Source organism: Macadamia integrifolia, chromosome 6, assembly GCF_013358625.1.
Source record: "Macadamia integrifolia cultivar HAES 741 chromosome 6, SCU_Mint_v3, whole genome shotgun sequence".
NCBI lineage: Eukaryota > Viridiplantae > Streptophyta > Magnoliopsida > Proteales > Proteaceae > Macadamia > Macadamia integrifolia.
In genome coordinates, this window is record NC_056562.1 from 20,138,516 (window position 1) to 20,150,069 (window position 11,554).

The 11,554-nt window shown below is 35.1% G+C and overlaps 1 long non-coding RNA gene across 1 annotated transcript; it reads left to right on the plus strand.

Moving 5' to 3' along the window:
• Positions 1 to 8,337: 8,337 nt before the first annotated feature.
• Positions 8,338 to 10,989, plus strand: LOC122080678. The gene is made up of 4 exons (XR_006140865.1): positions 8,338 to 8,760; positions 8,926 to 9,216; positions 10,614 to 10,656; positions 10,762 to 10,989. It is a non-coding gene; the product is annotated as an uncharacterized LOC122080678 (long non-coding RNA).
• The last annotated feature ends 565 nt before the right edge of the window (positions 10,990 to 11,554 follow it).

Genomic DNA, 11,554 nt, shown 5'->3' on the forward strand with positions numbered 1-11,554 from the left:
TCTTTACTTTTTCTTTTTTAATAAACATTGTTGGCTTTCAAAGTTTGAGAATGAGTAGATCAACGGTCTCTCTCTCTCTGTCTCTCATCAAGTGGAAATACATAAGGGTTGCAATGATCAATCAGGGCCATCTAGCCCTGATCAGGGTTAATCAGGGCCGAATTGGGTTGAACTGAACCTAAAAGAGTTGGGCCTAGGCTAAGTAAGATAAGAGACCTTCGAGCTGGATGAAGTTTTAAAAACTCAATCCATTGACACTCCTACTTCTTATAAATTTTAGGGGGACCCATCCTCATCATCTATTTGGGATTTTTTTTTCTTGGCCAATCACATATAGACAAGTTACGTCCAAAAAGAGGTTTCTTGGGCCTAAGACTATCCATATACGGATCCATGAATTCCCAATTGAGCTCCATGGAAGATAATATTTGGAGAGATTTTGACATTGAAACCTCACCAAACATGGGAACACAATATTCTATGAATTTGCTGATTTTGATATTGAGAGGCTATTGAAGAACAACCCTCGACATTAACTCAGGGCCTTGTTTTGGTAGCCCGCAGAGGCCCAAGAACATCAATATGTGTCTCTAACATACTTGACTTTAAAACTTTATGTTCGAAATTTTGGGAAACTGTGTCGTTGATGACTCAGGATCTGATTATCTGAATCGGACGATTCAAAAGATGTTTTTTTCACATATTTTGTATATGTCGCTCTGATCTAGACATGGGGATAGTACTGGTCAACACAGATAGCCTCCAGTGTAAGTCCTGCTCATGGAAAACAAAATCTTCTTCCAGTAAAGGGCAAATGAACGCATATTCATACCAAAATTGAGTAAGACAAATAATTCATCCTTCACACATGTAGACAAATGATGGAGTAATTAACGATTTATTTTCCTGATTTTCCCTCTAAGGGATGTTTTGTTCATTTTTACATGGATGATTTGTGAATGTATTTGGAAGGGTACAAAACTCTCAAAATATATAGATATAAAATCATGCCTCAAAGAGGAGAGACCTCATCATCAAAACGACCTATGGGGAGACAAAATGAGGTGTCTACACCACTTTCTTACTTTTACAAATATGTTATCATTTAAACCAAAATATACCTTTTCATCTAAAAAATAAAAAAAAAAGAAGCCTTTATTTGAACTATCATTCCATCAAAACCGATTTACAGTTTGCAGCCTCTGCTAGTAGAGCAGGCGCCAGGTTTGTGGTCTAAAGATCAACTCCTGTCACACGCATTTCCGCCCCCCTTTCCTATCATCCCCCCTCCCCTCTTGTGTGTGTGAGTAAAGTCCCCTTAGGCAGTTCTATAAGATGTTAAAAAAAAAAAAAGAAGGCTACAAATGGATACCAATAATAAGAACATGACATGATATATATCAGAAGACAAGCAGTCACTGCATTGATCAAAACCTCTTTTCCAATTTTGGAGAGAAGAATCCCTTCCAGCTAACAAGTTTACTATGAAATCTATCTACAATGTTAGAAAAGATTATTATTATTTTTTTCCGCTATATTTACTAAAATCAGCGGAAATGCCTAAGTGCTTACCATGATTAGAAACCTCTTTACATTCTAAGATAATACTAATATTGTGCTGGTTGGTATTTGGGCTGATACTAACACTAGATTTCCCAAATTAAATTTATTGTCTAGATATACCCTACAATAGTTATGGAGCAAATGAAAAATATATAGTTGGCATTCCATCACCTTAGTTTTAGACAGGAAGACAATCATCCGCAAAAAAATAATGAAAGATACTAAAGCTAGTTCTACTATGACGTACACTAGAAATATTAGAATATGATTCACCTTGGAAAAACTTACATGAAAATCCTCTTGACAAAAGATGAACAAATAAGGGCCAAGGGGACAGCCCTGACTAAGGCCACGCTACGGGTGACTTAGCCAATAATGTCGCCATTAAGTATAACATGGCATTCTACCATGTTTTTTGGGATCGATGAAATAGCCCTGCATAGGGGTAAGGATGTTCAATCCAGACCAATCCGGAACAACATCGGATCACTAATGGTCGAGACTAATCCCAAGATTATGAACCTTGTGTTATACAGTGGTGACATATTTCATTATCCAGTGGTGACATATTGCATTATCCACCACCACCGAAGTTTGTTGGTGAGCTGGGGATAAAGGACTTGAACATTCAGAACCAAACTCTTCTTGCAAAGCTAGGCTGGCAGCTTTTGGTGAAGGAGGATGCCCTATGGGCAAGACTTGTGAAAAGTATCTACTTTCCCTATGGCACTTTCTCTTCTACAGTGGTGGGGCATAGACCTTCTTAGGTTGAACGAAGTATTGTTCATGGTTGAAATCTTCTGGAGAAGGGTCTCTTATGGATTGTTGGCAATGGCATTTCAATTGAGATTTGGGAGGACCTTGGATCCCGACAATTGAAGGTTTCAAGCTTCACCGTCCTAGATCTCCCAATTGCCCCTTTCAAATGGTCTCTGAGTTGATTGACAGTTAGTCTAGATGGGACATTGGTAAGTTGAGAACATTTGTTCTTCCCTTTAAGGTCAATTGTATTTTGCAGATCCCTATCACTTCGGAAGGCTGCAATGATCGGGTGTGTTGGGGCATGACCCCAAATGGTAATTTTTATCAGTAATGTCTGCTTATAGACTTGGAACCTAGTCAGCCTTGTATTACTCAAAATCAGCAGAGAAAGCTTGCTCAACCCAAAAGGATGTTTGGAAAACAATCTGGAATGCATAGATTCCTCGAAAATTAAAAACTTTTTTGTGGAAGGCATGTCTTGGGGCTATTGGTGTTTTGGTTTGCCTGGCTCAACGGCATATTGTGGACTCCAGTATATGTGGCAGGTGTGGTGTGGAAGATGAGTCAGTGGAGCATGCTCTCATGTACTGTCCTCTTGCCCAACAGGCTTGATTTGCATCCTTTATCTCCCTGCGTACTTCTGCCTTTCCAAATCTCTTCCTAGTAGATTGGATTCTTAAATGGAGAGGTCCTTTAGAATCTACAAAAGTTCAGAAGAATATTTGTTTTGCAACCCATGCTTTGATGATGTGGGAAATTTGGAAAATCTGGAATCCTAGATGCTTTAGTGCATCCATCCCTCCCTTTAGGGCTTGGATTGATATGGTAAATAAGGGTGTGAGTGATTATGTGGCCCTTATTGCTAGCCCTCCTCCTTCTGGGGTTTCTCATGTGGATAGTTTTGCCCCCCCTTCGGCGCCTCCTCCTAACTGCCTTGCCATTTACTTGGATGCGGCTCTTTGCTCCCGCCGTAAAGCTTTGAGAATGGGGTGGGTTTCTTTTGATTACTTGATGAGGCCTTGCTTTATTTCCTCATCTCATCGAGCTCTTACGCCAGCAATGGTTGGCGAAGCTTTGGCTATCCTTCTAGCTCTCTCTTCAGCTAGACGTGTGGGTTTCTCAAGAGTAATGGTGTTCTCTGACTGCCTTACTCTCATAAATAGCCTCTCAGTCCCCTCCTCTCCCCCTCCATCTTCTATCGTGAGTATTGTGTATGAGATAATGTCTCTCAAGTCTCATTGCTCTTCTTGCTCTTTTGTGCACATCAGTCGGATTTGTAATGGTGTGGCTCATCGTGTTGCTAAATGGGCTTTGTCTTACCTGAGTGAGGGTTTTTGGATTCTTCCTCTTCCTAGAGAGCTGTTGAATCTTGTTTAGGTGTCTTTGTGCCCTTTTTCTGAATAAAAGTTCACATTTGCACCAAAAAAAAAAGTTGACCCATGTACCTGAAAATCCAATTTTTGTAACAAATAGTTCAAGATAACATCATTCAATTCTATCATAGGCATTACTAAGATCAATTTTTACTGCCATCTACCTAATTTTCCTTTTACTATTGGTTGACTTGATAGCATGGGTAAACCTGAATTCTTCTCCAATGGTAGTCCAATTCAGGAGTAGTTCAACGGCTTGATGGATGAGGAGGTGTGGCAAAGGGCCTTCTTCTCCTTCTGAGAAAGTTGTCGCTATTTCTTTAATGGTGTTGATATCAGATACTTGTTTCTTCACAAAGACGAGTTGATCCAACTCATATTCCTCAAAGCTGAACATTTTGAGGGGTGATGATTGGTGAAGGCTACTTAATCTTCTTTCTATAAAATCCAGCTTTTCAAGCATGTTGAGGGATGCCATCTCGGTGCCTCGGTCATATCTTTGACCACCATTACGGGTCTTTCTGTTACAGTTGATTTGGGCACAGTGCATGCAGACCATCATTCTTTGTGCTCTTCTTTGCATTGCATATATGCTCCTTCCTCTGAAAGGTCTGGGCTTGAGCTCATGTAGAAACCAAAAGGTAATTTAAATCTTCCACTAATTTAAATAATGATTTAAAACCAACATTTTGCATGAAGAAGAGTAGAACAAGTAGATAAAGCTTCACCCACCAGTGGGCCACCATTGTCGATTTGAACAAAACATGCTCTGAGACCGTTGTAATTTGATCACCAAAATTATCCCTAAAAATATATCCAATACTCCCTTGAGAGCTTCTATTTGCTATGGTCGTGTCACAATTCAGCTTCAAAAAACCTGTCAGCGATGGATCCCAAAAAGCTACATGGGATGAGGAAGGTGTAGCAGTGCTCTCTTTTGGCATTTGCTCAACTCTTTATTTCCTCCGACTTTCTCAGGTCATAAATCATGATAGAAAATAGTTAGAAAACACCAGGACAGATCCAATTTTCCCCTAATCATATTTACATCGCAAATAATCATTCAAAATGGATTCAACCGAAATTAAGATAGCTAAGCAGTTGGGGATTGAAAGGTTATGATTGAGACTGATTCATTAGCAATGATGCTGGCAGTTTATTCAAAAAAATTTCCATTGTGTGCATTACAGGACTGGAGCTCTCTTTCTCCATATCTTTTAGCAGTCAATGGAAATAAACTCATTGTTATTGAGAGGCAAACCCAATTGCAGACTACATGGCTAAAAGGGCTGCTCGAAGTAGAGCAAATATCTCTTCTCCATCTTTTCCTCGTTCAATGATAGATGAGATTAGATGGGATGTTGAAAGTAGGCTAAGATATAGATTTTATTAGCTATGTTTTGTGGAGTTGTGGTTCTTCTCCTTGTTGATGGCAATGCCGAAGGTGAAGAAAGAAACCCGAGATTAAATCTCCTTCTTTTATTGTAATTTTGTTTCTGGTGTCTTTCTAGATCCAGCGTGTATCTTGTGTCTCCAATTTTTTCTTTTTTAATACACATGCATTTTTAGCAAAAAGAAAAAATAATGAAGATATCCATTTTACCTTCAAATCATTTAGCAGCCATTGGTGGGATTCTCTATTGTTCTTTTTTTTTTTTTTGGAGTGTCATCGTTGCACATGCAGGGACCATGGTAATATTCTCCATACCATTCTACCTTCCATTTTTTTTTTTTTTTTTTTTGGTGACTTAGTGATGCATTTTGCAGTTGATCGAGATCCGATATGCTTGGAACAATAAGACATTATTCTATGAACAAAACATTGGGTGATAATAACCAACTTCCCTTATGTCAGTATAGCTCGATTAAATCATTGAACTTTTCAAAAGATCAGATTCAATATGTGAATCTAGGAAAATGGATGAAGACGTTGAAAGCCCATCTCTTTTGGCTTCTCTACTTTTGGGGGAGTTGTTGCCTGTGTATCAAAGACTATCCAAGAAGATCTCTTCACTACAACAAAATACACTTGTAGCTATGGATATTTAACCGCGGTTTCAAAATTTGCAGCTATAAATGTCCTATAACTACGATTTTTCTGTGTGTAGTAATAGGAGATACATATTGCTGCGGTATTTCAAAACCACTGTAACAAAGGGCCTTATAACTGCGGAAACAAAATCGTAGTAATATGATATACTTGTTACTGCAGAATTTAAAATCATATAATAGAAATCTTGTAACTGCAAAAACAAATCGTAATAAAAAATTGCAGTAACAAAAACTCTTGTAACTACGGAAATAAAGCTGCAGTTAGAAAAAACGTAGTAATATGTGCTACTTATTGCTGCAGTAATTAAGATTGCAGTAAAAAAAATATTTACTAATGCAGAAATGAAACTGCAATTAAAAAGCACAGTCACAAAAACCTTGTAATTACCGAAACAAATCGCAATAAAAAATCGCAGTAACAGAAAATCTTGTAACTACGGAAATAAAACCGTAGTCAGAAAAAACGTAGTAATGTGTGCTACTTATTGTTCCAGTAGTTGGGACTACAATAAAAAAATGTTTGTTACTGCAGAAACAAAACTGCAGTTAAAAAGCGCAGTAACAGAAACCTTGTAACTACGGAAACAAATCGCAATAAAAAATCGCAGTAACAAAAAATCTTGTAACTGCGAAAATAAAACCATAGTTAAAAAAAAAACGCAGTAATATGTGCTACTTATTGTTGCAGTAGTTAAGACCGCAGTAAAAGAATCTTGGTTACTGCGGAAACAAAACTACAGTTAAAAAGCGCAATAACAGAAACCTTGTAACTACAGAAACAAATTACAATAAAAAAATTGTAGTAATAGAAAGTTTGTAACTCCGGAAATAAAATCGTAGGTAGAAAAAAACGCAGTAATATATGCTATTTATTGCTACAGTAGTTAAAAATTTGTAGCGATATGTGATACTAATTTCTACAGTATTTAAAATCGCAATAATAGAAAAACTTATAACTGTGGAAATAAAACTGTAGTTAAAAATTATAGCAATAGGAAACTTTTTAACTATGGAAGCTTACTTATTGTTGCAATATTTAATACCTTATAACTGCAAAATAAAACCACAGTTAAAAATCGTAGTAGCCAACAAGTAGTCTCTGTTTTAAGAACATCTATATATGTATCTATGGCTATGGTCATTAGAAACTGCAACCATGAAGACCTTTACAACTTCAATTTTTTTTTTTTTTTTTTTTTTTGTCCCATCATATTCTACGATCAGATCAACGATTGGGATAGAACGGTTGTAGATCAAGTCGACCACTGGGAGAGAGTAGTTAATTGTAGATTAGGTCGGCAAATGACGGCCCTTAAAATGATTTTTTGCACTAAAACTTCAACTGGCTCAATTTTAGTGTCATCAGATTCCCTTGAAAAAATTAGGGGTTAATTTGGACCTAGAATTTTTAATTTTTCATATGTTTCTCCTCAAAATTATATGCTTCTACCATTATCGGCCAATGAGGAACTTTGAAATAGAATCTTTTCATATAAGCTTTGATTGACCTGATATCGGTATCATTGGATCCGACTCAAAAACAGAAATGTTTTAGATTTAACATTTGTTCATTTTTCACACTTCCCTCACAATTTAAAATCTTATCATTGTAGGCTAATGAGAGTCCTCAAAATGGAATATTTTCACTTGAAACTATGTGTGACATGATATCGGTATCGTCAAATCCTGATTGAAAAATTAAGTGTTTAGACCTAATATTTTCAATTCCATGGTTTGAATCCTTTAATTATTCACCATTTTTAAAATATATTGTGTGCAGATAAAATTATATTATTTTTTCAATTTTAATTTTTAATAGTATATTAGGTTTTTTTTCCCTAGACTTTTCACATTTTTCCAAAATTTAATTTTAATAAATAATATTTTTCATGCAATAAGTTTATATATATATATATATATATAAATTTATAATACAGTTATAGATATTGCAAGAACTACACTCTCCGACTGGAAACACTTTCCCATATGTGTGTATATAGTTAAATCTATATATGTATATGTGCGTATGTGTGTATTTATATATACATATATGAGAAAATAACTCGGTTTGCTTGCGTTTATCTATTCCTAGCTATACAGACAGACACAATACGATAGCGTTGTACCCTAGGCCCAAGTGCATCAACGTGACCTCCCATTGGCCTATGCACTAGCACAATGGTTGCGGAAACAGCTAGTTATATGGGCAATAGAACCTTGCTGGTCTGGAATAGGAACACTAAGATTGTAATCAGCCTTGTTCGATCTCAAATCTTAGTCGATACTGTATCATTGGATTGTTATAGACAAAGGATTAGTCTAAAAAATAATTCTATAATTGAAAGCAATTAAACGTATTTCTATCCGATCCTAACCCATATAGATTACTATTGGATCGGTATCAAAATTGAACCATCACGTTCCCAATACCAAAATTTGATACCATCATCGCGTTCCCCACGCCAAATTTTGAAATCATGCTCAAGGCTCCCGCTCTCTACTATTTTAATTTTTGGTAATTCCCGTGCTCGCCCACTTACGTAATCACTTTTGCAAAATCTAAGGATATCTATTAAGAACAAAATAATAGAAAACGCAGGACAGGGGATTTGTTTCAGAGTTTTTTTTTTTAAGAGAGATTTTTGGTTGTGAAAGAGAGAGTCTCAGAGCAGAAATCACTAGTGAAAGATGGTCTCAGAGAAGGATGTTTGGTAGGGGAAAAGCAGGGAAAGATGTCTGAGGGAGTGAGTCGGATCTTCTTGAGGATTTTGTGAGAAAGATTAGGGAAAAATCACAGCATCAGTTAGGAGTACTCAGGGAAGGTTCTAAAGAAAACTGTGGAGGTTCTTGAGGTGATGCAATTTTGTTTTCAGATCTGAAAGAAAAGGTTTCAGGAGGCAGAAGCTCACTGTGCGACCTTCATCTTCTTGGATCCCTCCTTCGACAGATCGAAGCTGCACTTCTACCCCTTCGATTCCTCTCTGTTTGACTTAATTTTTCCAGATCTAAGGTACCAATATTCTATCTATACTTTCAATCTGTTATTGAGGCTTGTTCGTTATCTCTCTCTCCTTTTCAATCTTCGAATTTTTCTTTTCTTGCTTTTGGGTGTTATTTCTCCAGTCTAGACTATTGTCCATCCCCTGTTTTTCTCTTTTGCTTTCTTTTATGGCAGGGAGGGGAAGAAGTTTGGTGTATTGTGCGCTTATTGCTCCCAACTTTTTTAGTTTTTCCATGGGCACCTTAAATGATTTCTACTTCCTGACGTAAACTTACCTAATCATCCAAGTAGCTTAAACAAGGTGTCACCACATGGAAAACGGCTCGACAAAGGACGCCATTTGCCAACCAGTTACCAAATCAACTAACATTTGCTTAATGGTGTCCATAGGGCCAGAACTTTTTTGAGGGGATGCACTTTGATTTTACCAAGGGACTTGGTCAGAAATTCTCCCTAAAGTGACAGGTAGCTGCCCTTTTAATTTTGGGTGCCATTATTGAAGACATTTTTTCAATGAAGTTTCCTTAATTTATTTTTTTCCTTCTTGAAATTCTAGCTCGGTTAATGCTGATTTTGTTTTTTATGACCATTTGCTTTCCAACCTTTAGTTAGTGTATTCATGAGACCTATGGAGGTTCCTTCTCAATCTATTGAGGCCATAAAGATCCCCGCTACTTGCTATGAATTTTGGGCTAATTTCCTGGACCAAAGATAGGTTTTTTATTGGACTTTGGTTTACTTTCTTTTATCTTTTTAATTGCCTACAATTTCTTAAACTTCAAAGTTAGCATTGCTCGTCAATAGTTTGACTCTATTTGTGAGTGCACAAAATATATTCAACAACTGATGCTTTTTGGGAGGATATTGACGAATGGAAGGCCAAATACAAGAATGAATTGTGTTTTGAGTGACAAGATAACCTTGAAGGAAAATGTTCAGTTACTTGAGACTTTAAAGAAATTGGCGATCTCTAATGTCATTTAGTCTGATATGTATTGATTTTTAAATGGTAAGTTAATAACTTACATTTTTTTTAGCTTACTAATGATCCTCATATGTCACATGGAATGATTAATTTCGATTGCTAGGAGAGACACCCTACTTTTGATGTTTTGTAATATCGGTAATACATTTTTTCTTAATCCAACTCATGTAAGTGGTCAAGTTCAACCCTTGATATTTAAATTTTTTCTTTCTAATTTGGTGCTACTTCAACTTTGAAACTCTTACGAATTTATTTTATAACATTGTAGTAGATCAAATCCAATATAGAATCTTTTAGATGGCATGTGCTGTTGATCAAACTAACCTCCAGGACCTAGAATTACTCACCAATTCTTTGATTCTTATTTTTGATTATTATTTTCATTCAGAATAATTTTGTATGCTTATGAATTAGTTATCTTTATGAATGAATTTTTACGGATTTTTTTTAGATTGATGTTCTCCAATTGCAGTTGGTGGGTTAAAGTGATAGAACTTATTTGGTAGTGTATAGGAGTTTTAGTAATCCTTTGACATAATCATGGACGTGTTTTTGGGTTAGGATTGCTTCCTCCAACTTCTTCAGTTTCTTGTCTCCATGAAAAAAATTAGGACAAGTTTTGAACATGATAAAATGACGCTTTTATTGGAAAATAAAGTTGATACGATGTAAATCTTAATTTCTAAGTTTTTGTTAATCTTTTAAGATTTACGTCCTAAGTTTGACATGGAAGATTGTACACTCTCTCCTTCACATTTGATGGAATAAGTAATATAAATATTTGAAGTTTCATACCAAATTATTTAAACTTTAGTGATCTTTATATTTAACATTTTTTTTTTAATGATAATCCATTGTATCTATATGTGTGTGATAGGTACCTGGCACTTCTAATGGTCAAAGTAAGTCACCGCAACAAGGTAAAGTGATGTATAATTAATGATTTTGTTATAAGTAATTGTAATTTGAAATTCATCCAAAAAAAAATTTGTAGTTTGATTATAAAATAATTTTTTTTATTACAGGAAATATTTCAGAAACTCAAATATAGAGCTTGAGAGACTTGGACCCGAAAAAAGCACTTAAAAACTAGTGGAGTCTAATAAAATAATTTTTTTTACTGTACAATTTGAATTTTGGAATATGATGGAGTTTAATTTTTTAGATAAGATTGTAGAATTAATTATTGTGGATATAATTGATTGGGATGATGATTGTGAATTTATTCTTTTTTCTTATTTAAGTGATTTGGATGATAAGCAGGATTTATGCATTTATGTATATTTTTTTTGTTATATATGTGTTATTATGGATTTTGCATTGAATGGATTGCATAGGTTCAAGGAACAGGTATATTTGTATAAAATCATATAAAAAATATTGATATTATATATTGTCATCACTCAAAAATCCTGTATTTATGTCTTCATAATAAAATATTTGTAATTAAAATTCAAAGTTATAGATTTTTTACACAAAATATTCATCATTACATAAAGCACAACTATAAATTGAGGTGAAATTTTATGCATCTAAATTCTGTAGTTATAGATTTTGCTGCATAAAATTTTAGTACTATGAAATCACAGGTATAAATTTTGGAATATGAAATTTCGCAGTTAAAATCTATAGTTATAGATTTTGCTGTGCAAAAAATATACCATTACAAAAACGCAATTATAAGTTTTGGGGCGTAAAAGTTCGTAGCTAAAATTCGTAGCAATAGATTTGCTTTGAAAAAATAGTGCAGTTAGAAATACGCAGCGATAAATTTACTACGGAAACATTTGCATCTAAAATCTTTAGCTATAAATTTAC